Source organism: Cynara cardunculus, assembly GCF_001531365.2.
Source record: "Cynara cardunculus var. scolymus isolate 2C chromosome LG 9, CcrdV1, whole genome shotgun sequence".
Lineage (NCBI taxonomy): Eukaryota > Viridiplantae > Streptophyta > Magnoliopsida > Asterales > Asteraceae > Cynara > Cynara cardunculus.
This window is the reverse complement of record NC_037536.1, coordinates 7,369,266-7,380,030: the sequence shown is the minus strand read 5'-3', so window position 1 is coordinate 7,380,030 and position 10,765 is coordinate 7,369,266.

Genomic DNA, 10,765 nt, shown 5'->3' with positions numbered 1-10,765 from the left:
TTGAATTAAAAAAAATACAAATAAGAACTTTTAAATAGTTAATTTGTACTAATATTGATATATTTTTTACAAATTTTATATGATATTTTTAAATTTATATTTTATTCAAAAACAAAAACATTATCGCTTTCTCAAACAATATAAAATCATATTATATTGACATGGATAAAAAATAAACATTGAATTGAAAATATGTTTCGATACATTGCACGAATACCCTTCTAATATATATAATATATATATATAATTATATCTTAATAATTTTTTTATAATTCAGTATGTTCGATTGAATAAATTTATAGGGTGACTTAGCTGGCATTCTCCATTATTGTTGATAAATAAATTAATGAGAAATAAATTTTAAAATGTTGAATTTTCTGAACATGTTGGAAGGTTTTGATTGCTCACCAGACTGTCTCTATTCACATGTATTGTATGTCTCCTTATTATAATTATACTAAAAGGATATTCGTGTAATATAACGAGATATATCTTAATTTTAATGTTTCGTTTTATTACTTGTCTTTGTCAATATAAACGGTTTTATGTGGTTTTGAGAAAAAGATGATGTTTTTATTTTTGAATAAAATATAAATTTGAAGACATACTAAAATTTTGAAGAGAAAATATTGATATTAATATCAAATTAACTATTTAAAAGTTTTCGTTCGTTTGTGTAATTTCTTTAATTCAATTTTTACGATTAATTTAGGTTTAATAACAAAATAATTTATTTTTGGTTTAATAATATAATCTTTTATAAAAATAATTAAGTATTTTGTTGAAACTTAATGATTATTCTAATTATATTTAAAATAATATGTTTATCATGTATTTGATTATGTTTATTTGTAATTAGTTATATAAATTCAAAAATGAAACTTTAATAAGTTGTACACATAATTTACTTGTAATTGTGAATTTTAAGTAATATGTATCAATAAACAGTATTTAATGCATAAATATAATTTCTAAAGTTTTTGTGAAATGTTTTATAATATAGTATAGATAAGTAATTTACATTTTTCATTCGTGTAGTTTGTAAAATATTATGGATTTCATCCTTGTGGTTTCAAAATTTTAGTTTTCATCCCTATAGTTTATAATTTATTTCTATTTTCGTCCATGAGGCTAAAACACTACTTTTAATTATGAAGGACTAAAATATAAATTAATTGTAAACCATAAAGATGAAAAAAGCAATAAATTGTAAATTATAAAGACGAAAAAAAAATAAATCATAAGGACGAAAAAGTTAATGAATTATAAATCATAAAATCAAGATTGTAATTTTAAAACCGTTAAGGACAAAAATAATTTTTTTTAACAAATCACAGGGACTAAAAACGTAATTTACTCTAAATATATTACCCTTGAGAAGGGGTGGCAAAAAAAAATTGATCCAACCTACTAACCTAACCCAAAATTAGCAGGTTTGTTGAGATTTTCAACTTATTTAAATAAATGTATCAACCCGTCTAATCAATTTAAATAAATGGGTTGGGTTGGGTTGGGTTGAATTTTTCGACCTGTTTTCAACCCATTTAAAATATTTTATAATTTTATTTTATTCTTAATATTATATCTAGTATTCTAATTTTTAATTTTGTTTTATTTTTAATTAAAAATTCTACTGTTGTGAGATGAAACTCCAAATTCCAATCGCCTTCATTACTCTTAATCATCATGAACCTTAAGAAAACTCTTTAGTCCATTATCGCCTCCAAAGTCTAATCCAACTTATTTTGAACAATATATTTGTTGTGGTTGTGTTTTATTCAAACTTTAAACAATTTGTTTGTATTTGTGGTTGTGTTATATTAAAAAAAATTAAATAGTCTAGTCCTTTTTTTATTTAAAATTTTAAAATTATATGGGTCAATCCAGATTCAACCCATTTATTTAACAGGTTGGATTAAGAAAATTATAAAAAAGTCAACCCGCTGTCAACCCATTTAGTAACATGTTGGGTTGGGTTGAAAATTCTCGACCCATTTAATTAAATGGATTAGATTAGGTTGAAATTTTCAATCTGTTTAATAAATGGGTTGAACCCAAACCCAAAATCAACCCAACCTAATCCATTGACACCTCTACCTCGGCCAAACGTGGCGTAAAAGTTATCTCTTGATTATTAGATTTTTTATATATGATTTTAAATTATTAAATTTGTTATTTAATATGCATGTTATTATTTTTTTTCAAGGGAAAGAGTATAATGTATTTTTTATGTAACACATTTTTAAAACGTCATTGTTGGTACCTTTGATGTGATTTCTTAAACAATTAGACCAAAATTTGTTACATAAAATAAAAATCGAAAAAATATATATTGTATTTTTATACAATTTTTACTAAATAAATATGAAGAAAAATATTGTATTGGAATGATATAATCATATAAATAAAGTCAAATGCATAAATGATAATAAACTTGTTGGTTGTTTCAAATAATTTTAATTCTATATATTCTATAATTGTAATAAGATATTAGAAAGGTAATTGTGCAATTTAGTGAGATATATTTCGATTTTAATATTTTTTTTTGTTTCGGTCGATGTTATAAAACATTTTACAAAAACTTTTAAAAACTATTTTTTATATACATAAAATAATGTTTATTGATGCATATTAATTAAAATTTAAATTACAGGTAAATAATGCATAAATACAACTTGTTTAAGTTCCATGTTTGAATTTGTGTAACTAACTACAGATAAACATAATCAAATATTGGATAAACATTTCATTTTAAATATAAAAAATCTAAAATATAATTAAGATAATCAATGTGTTCCAATAAAATACATAATTATTATCTTTATAAGAAATTATATTATTAAATCAAAAATAAATTATTTCGTTATTAAACTTAAATTAAATTATAAATAAAAAATGAATCAAAAAAATTAGACAACAAAACAATAACTTTTAAATAGTTAATTTAATACTAATATCCATATTTATATTTTTTAAAGTTCTAAGATATCTTCAAATTTATATTTTAATTAAAAACAAAAACATTATCGTTTTTTCTCAAAACCACATAAAACCGTATTATAACATCGACAAATGACAGAATAAAATGAAACATTAAAATCGAGATGTATCTAACTGTATTGCACGAGTACCTTTCTAGTTATGTCATAAAGCATTTATGCTTACTTTTTGCATTTATGCTTACTTTTTAAAACTTTTGATTTTTCAAGCTACAAGTATTAAAAATTATGCAGAAATCAATAATGCATACAAGTTTTAAAAGGCGTTGTTTGCAACACTAATAATCAAATTCTAATCGTATGTACAAATTGTTTATAACATGAACAACCAGATCTAGTACAATATATAACGTGTTCACAGTATGAAAAACGAAATCTAATCTGATATATAGATTGTTCACAACATGAATAACCAAATATAATCCAACATACAGATCGTTTACAACATGAATAACAAAACATAATCCAATATATAAATTGTTCATAATACTAATAACCAAATTTAATCCAGTATACACTTTGTTCATAATCTTGATTAGTGTATATGATTTGTTCATGTGTATTTAATATATAATTGCAAAAATACTGAAATAATCCCTAAATTGTCCTTTTATTTAAATATTAGCGATTTTATTTATATAGAGTTGTAAAAAGATTAAGAACCTCGTATATTAATAGTCATTGGTTTACATTGATTTGTGGTTTAGATTGTTCTTTGCGGTTATCGCAAAATATAAGGTTGTCACATGAAAGACCCTACATATATATATATATATATATATATATATATATATATACACACACACACACATTATATTTTATATACACACTTCTATTTGCGCTCATCATTTTCGGCCCAATCTCCGGCCAAACAGTCCAAACACACAGAATTGGAACACATATATACACACATACACTGGTCAATCAAATTTAGAACATGCATAAAAATGGGCGATGAAAACGAAATAAGATGAAGTTTAGAATTATTTGAACCCTAAACCCAAGGCCGTTTGAATCACGGAGAAGAGACGACGACTCTGTAGGTTCGTTTCTAGATCTAATATCCCCAACCCTATTACCATCAAGATCAATCGATGGAAAATATGTGACACCATTGGAATGTGTGTGTTGTCGAAGATAAGGGGTTAGGGAGGGGGATGGTGTTGCCGGATATTCAATATGGACTAGGATCACTCTTTTAAAACAATAAAATATAGAGTAAATTATGGATTTGGTCCCTATAGTTTACTATTTTATAAAAATCATCCCTAGATTTCATTCATTATTGATTTGGTCCTTATGTTATGTATTTTCTGTTGGATTTGGTCCCTCGACCATTCCTCTCCCTAATCTCCTTCTCTCTCTCTAAATCAAACCCCCCAGCCGAGTTCATCTTCAAGCATCTTTAGAAATCTGTCAATCTTGAAGAATATCCAAGATTTCAAGAAAAAAAAAATGTATTATACTAGTTATCTTACCTTTATAAAATAACAAAGATTTTCATTTTTCTACACTTACTTCTCGTTCTTGTAGTTAAAATTTCTGGAGAATGCAAAAGGGGAGATTATACATCAAAGACATTAAAATGTCTTCCAAAGGATGATAATCTATGATCCACAATCTTCGAACTCTAAGAAAGTAGGTGAAAACCACATTGCATGTGGAATTTAATCATKAAGAGATGTATTTTGAAAATTGACAGATTCTGTTAGCATTTGTGTCGACTGTATCTTTCAAAATAAAAGTCCAAATGTTCTGATTTTTCTTCTAAAACGTACTTTGATGAGTTATATTTCTAATGCAATTGGTCTCACTCAAAAATATTATGTTTTGAGCCTTCAAGTTCTTGATACAAGATTATGGTGCAAAAAGAGCATTGCTGACAGAATCTTGCATGCATCTTAAATCGGTCATATCTTCTTCAAAACTCATTGAAAATGGGTGATTCTTTTTCTGAAAGTTAGCCTTATGTGTTAGCTTTAAAATAAAGTTAAAATCACTGAAAAATGATGAGTTTAAACCCCCCAAATGGTTGTCACTCGAAGAGTGTGCAATCTGTCTTGGGGACTGTGTCACTCAAGATTGTAGGGTATTAATGAATGCCTTAACCCCATCCAAAATTCTTGATATTTGGGAAAAATCTGTTTAACTCATTATTATGGATGATATAAAAATTTGGACACAAAATGACCTTTGGAAGGTTCCTTTTGACAGTGATTTGTGAGACCAAAATTCCAGAAAACATAAATTACATTATGTCCAAATGGCAGCTTTACGTGCAAATGACTTTGATTTTAAAATATATATTTCTGGTCTATTTCAAAGAGCAAATGACATAAGTATCAACTTTAAATCATGAAAACTCAATGGCATTACATAAGGCATACTTAACTTTATCGAGAACCCATAGGTGATCTAATTTCTGGATGTTGGACTGTTTAGGAAGGTTAGGGCGGACGTTTAGTGCTTCGAACGTCGTAAAGTTCTTGGATATTCATCAACAAACTTGTGAGTATTCACGGCCCCACTTTTAATGCTTTTTGTTTATTTAAACTGGGGGAAAAGCATGAAGTTATGCAAACTATACTGTTTATTTATGAAACTGTTGGACTAAATAACTGTTTAGTCAAGATTTGTTTGTCATGAAATATTGACGGTTTTACACTATGATATAAATGTTAAATTGATGTACTTGAGAGTATGTTTCCAAATAAAGTCCTCGTTCGTAAACGCTACTTGTTAACTCGGACATGTCCCCGGACCGTGGTAATTGTGGATAGCCGCTATTGTGTTGACAGTCCCACCCAGAAAGGGGTGCACATTACCTATGTTTTTATTAGWCTAATCATGTGGAATTTGGACCACCGCTGAATTAGTACTAATACGAACTGTGGGACCTAAGTGAGTGTACGAGCTACTTATGGTCGTTCGTAAAATAATGGGGCACATTGGTCAGGAAAGACTCAGTAGTGTCTCAAGTTTTAAAATATCGTTGTGGATTTACATTTATTATGTGCAAAAGTTATGTATAGGTTTGTAAAAAATGATTTATGCATCGTAATGTTTTGTGCATATGAAAACCCGTGAACTCACCAACTCTTTGTAGTTGACGTTGTTTTATGTTTCATGTTTTTCAGGATTTAAGTAAGAAATGAAGTTTTGGGAGCAAATATGTGGCGATACCGATTAAGTTCATTTTTGAAGTTTTTGTAAAGAAGTATTCTATTCCACTTGGTTATGGATGTTAAATTCGAACTTTTATAAAACTTGCATGGTGTTATTTATTTTCTGCTGCTGTGACTCGCTTACCTGTTACATATCGTGTTTTCGCTTTAACGGGGTGTGACAGAAATCATTTCATCCACTATCGCCACTAAACCATAATCATGCTCCAAAACAGCGGTCTTCAAAGCCATCCCCACGCCCGGATCCACCAGACATATCCTCATGACACACCTCTATTTCCAATCCACCGTTTGACGCAACCTCCGCCATAGTTCAATATTTCGATTTTCATCCTCCATCTCGCCACTTTTTTTTTTACTTTCACTGCTGCCATTTTATGCTCACCACTGATACTTCCTACACATCTGATTCCCCTCGTTGGTACGACTTTGACGCCCTCCTGTAAACTACCCCCTTTTACTTTCAACAGATTAATTTAAGGAATTCATCAGAAAACATAACAAAATCACACCTCTATAGTTTCGTTGTTGCCGCTCATGCAATCATCGCTTTGTAGTCATTATTTGAAATAAGAGCTTCTATTTGGGAAATTTCTAGAGGTTCCACCATTTTTCCAGAGTTTTCTCAACTCTGGTTCAATATCGGGCACGATCAGGTTCTCATTTTTCGTTTCCAGCATCTTCTTCTCAAGATTTTTCTCGTATAGAATCAATGTTTGCATCTATAAAATGCCAAATAGCTGAATCCAACGGCGTTTTCTACAGGTGTGTTGGCAACTTGTTGCTATTAGCGGGATCGGCGGGGACGTAGCTTGCCAGACAACTGAGAGAGATTCCCACGTGTATAACCAATAACTCATTAAAAGACTTGCAAGTTCACACAACAGGAAACGAGTTTGTTCTAATCAATGGAGATGAAGTTGGAAGATTAAGTCAAATAATCTTTTTCTTAAATTTCCCAAAATCTCAATTGGGTTACCTTTGCTTGCCCTAATTTTATTCTCGGTTTTCGTTATCTTTTATCTAGATTTATGCCTCTGGATAACTTAATTTCAGTTTTGGGTATCAAAATTTTGGTTTCAAGATGGAAAGTTCAATATTTTCTGTATTAGTTTATGTCAGTGACTTACACCATAATATAACAATTTATCTCTTTTAACAATTAGAAGTGGTTATTATCTCCATTTTGGTTTTGAGTCTTTATGTATCTCAAATGTTACTATTTAATGTTCCTATATCATCCTTTTTGTTATCGTTCTTGGATAAAGACTCATTTTCTTATTTGTATTTTAATCATGTATAAGTTCAAATCACACATTAAAAAAAAACCAAAAAACACCTTTAATATTATTATAGTCTTAGTAATAATAAAATAATATATATTTTTTATTTTGTTATTCTTTTTGTTTTTAAAACACAATTATTAATATAATATATAATTAATTTTTATAATCAGTAAATAGTTATTCTTTATAGTCTTCTGTATACCTAAATTACCAGTATCAAATGTAGTTATCGAGATAATTTTGATGCATATATTTTTCTCTTTGATAATCTTGCAAGTTTTTTGTTTAAAATCTTTTTACCAATTAACATCCAAGTAAGAATATGTATTTATTAAACAGTTGTATTAATCTTTTGTTTTTGGTTACAACAAAATTTTAAATTTGACTGCAACATATTCCACAAACAACGCTATTTTTGACAGGCTCTTGTTAATTTTGATGACATGGTGAGAAGCCAATAAACTTTACAAACATCAAAACTGACACCAATGAAATCCCAAACAGGAAAACTCTTGGAGGTTAAATTTTGATTATTTGCAGATTATCTAGAATAAGCAGGAAAGAGGTTATTGGGAAGAAAACATAGAGAAATGATTTCAATAGGTTCAACATCATGCATGTTCGACCAATCTGACATTATAAAGTTGCACTACCTACACTTAATATCCACTCATCAACTATTTTATGTTTTCAAGACGATGTATGTTAAAGAAGCTAATTCAACATTTTGTAGATGCAATAAATTGTTTAAACTCACAGAGTAATTTCAATATTCATTATACCACGTCCTTTTACATAGTTCTATTTTGATAAGTTCGTCTTATAGTTTTTTCTTGTTTGAAAAGTATAATACTATGATATTTTTAATGTTTACAAATACCGTTGATCTTTCAAAGATGGGATGAAGACTGAAGTTGTGAAATCTAAGTCCTCAATTTTTTTTGAGATTTAAAAAATGAACTATTTCTTCAAAAAAAACCCATTTTGATGAATGATGTTTATAGGCTTCAACCTTCGTATTTCTCATTTAGTTATAAAAATGTCATTTTACGCCATCATTTTCCTGGTTCACTGGAAATGACAACCAGGAAATTCCAAGGGTGAGAAAAGTCTGAGAAGATAACTTTTTTTGTTCTAAATTACATACCATGTGTCATTGTATAAGAGACTGTTTGGTAGTTGCTGAATGGTTTGGTGCAGAATAGTTAAGTGGTTAGAATAGTTAAGAGGGTCAGAATGGTTAAGTGCTGAATGAAACAAAGTTGTTTGGTAACTGTTCTCTGAAGAACAACAAATTACCATTTTAACCCTCTGTATGATTTAGTATTGAATGAAATATAATTGTTTGACATATATCTGAATAAAATAATTACTTTGCAAATATAACTACGTATTTCACATTAATCCAAATAAACGTAGCATTCCAATTATGACAAAAAGAATACATTTTTAAAGCAAAGAATACACTTTAGAATTCCATTGTTGTTTTTGTGGGTTTTCATATCTCTGTAGAATTCAATTTGAAATGGGTTTTTTTTTTCAAACTCCAAAGGACTACACTTATAGGGCTGTCTTTGCTTACTCTCACCATGGTGTATTCTATCACTTTTCTTCTTCTTCTTATTTATTATTATCATGGGAGATAAATAAAAAGGAATTGTATTTGTATCATGTATGTACAGTGTATTGTGTACAAATTAAAAAACCCAGACTGCACATTAGCAAATATCATCACTCAAATGATAAATCTTGAATAAGGAGAGAAAACTTACCAGCAACAAGGAGAGAACGTAGCAGCAAGGGGGTTATGGAAGGCAACAAGGAGAGGATGCAGCAGCAAGGATGCGAGATCGAAAAACTTACTAGCAACAAGGAGAGGACGCTGCGGCAAAGGGTTGAGCTGTGGAAGGCGGCCGGACGACACAGCAACAAGTCGTGGGAGGCGAGATCGATTGGAAGGAGGAACGAGTTGTGGGAGGCGAGATCGATGGAAGGAGGAACAATCGTGGGAGGCGGGATTAGCAGTCGGTTGGACAAGGTTGAGAGGGTTGAGAGGGCAAAAATGGAAGAAGATACATCTGAACCATTTAGGAGCCCCCTAACCCCTAAATAGTTAAGAGGATTTTGTCATCATTAAGAGGTTCTTATTTTTTTTTTGTCAAACAGCTTATACATCTGACCGATTAAGAGGTTTCCTCTTAATGTCACCATTAAGAGGCTACCAAACAGCCCCAAGTGATCAGTAAAAAGATAAAATATATAAAAACTAAAATTTAACTTTAAAAAGAAAGATATTTTAAAAAGACAAAAATGCCCTCAAGACAAATAGAGGAAATAGACGTCCGTTTAGGCTAGAGACCAAATCCAAGAGAAAGTACATATCGCATACACCAAATCCATAATAAATGAAGTCTAGGGATGATTTTCGTAAAATTTAGCAACCACATGGACTAAATCCGTAATTTACTCCAAAACATATTATAAGTAACTCAAAAAGTTTTTCATAATTTCTTCCGGATATAAATATGAAGGTCATCTCTAAAAGAATTACATTCAAGTTCCAAGTTTTTTATTTTTAAGATTCTTTCATTAATTGTACTAGAAAGGTACTCGCACAATGCAACAAGATATATCTCGATTTTAGTGTTTCATTTTTTTTTGTCTTAGTCGATGTTATAATACGGTTTTTTATGTGGTTTTGAGAAAACGATAACGTTTTTATTTTTGAATAAAATATAAATATAAAAATATCATAAAAATAAAAAAAATATTGATATTAGTATCAGACTAACTATTTAAAATTTATTATTTTTTGGTGTATTTCATTAAATCATTTTTTTATTTTTGGTTTAGTAATATAATCTATACTATATTATAAAGCATTTGCCTAAAATTCTTAAAAACTCTTAAAATTCTTAAAAACTCTTAAACTCATTCATCCTTTTCTGATTTCATCCCATATACGAATTCGTGTAACTAACTGCAGATAAACACAATCAAATACAGGATAAACATCTCATTTTAAATCTAAACTATAATTAGTATAATCATTAAATTTTAACAGAATATTTAATTATTATCTTTATAAAATTTTTACTATTAAACCAAAAATAAATTATTTTATTATTAAACTTAAATTAAATTATATAAAAAAAATTATATATTATAAATCATTTGACAAAAACTCTTAAAAACCACTTTTTATGCGTAAAGTACTGTTTATTAATGCATATTACTTAAAACTCAAGATTACAAATAAATTGTGCGTATGTACAACTTATTAAAGCTCCATATT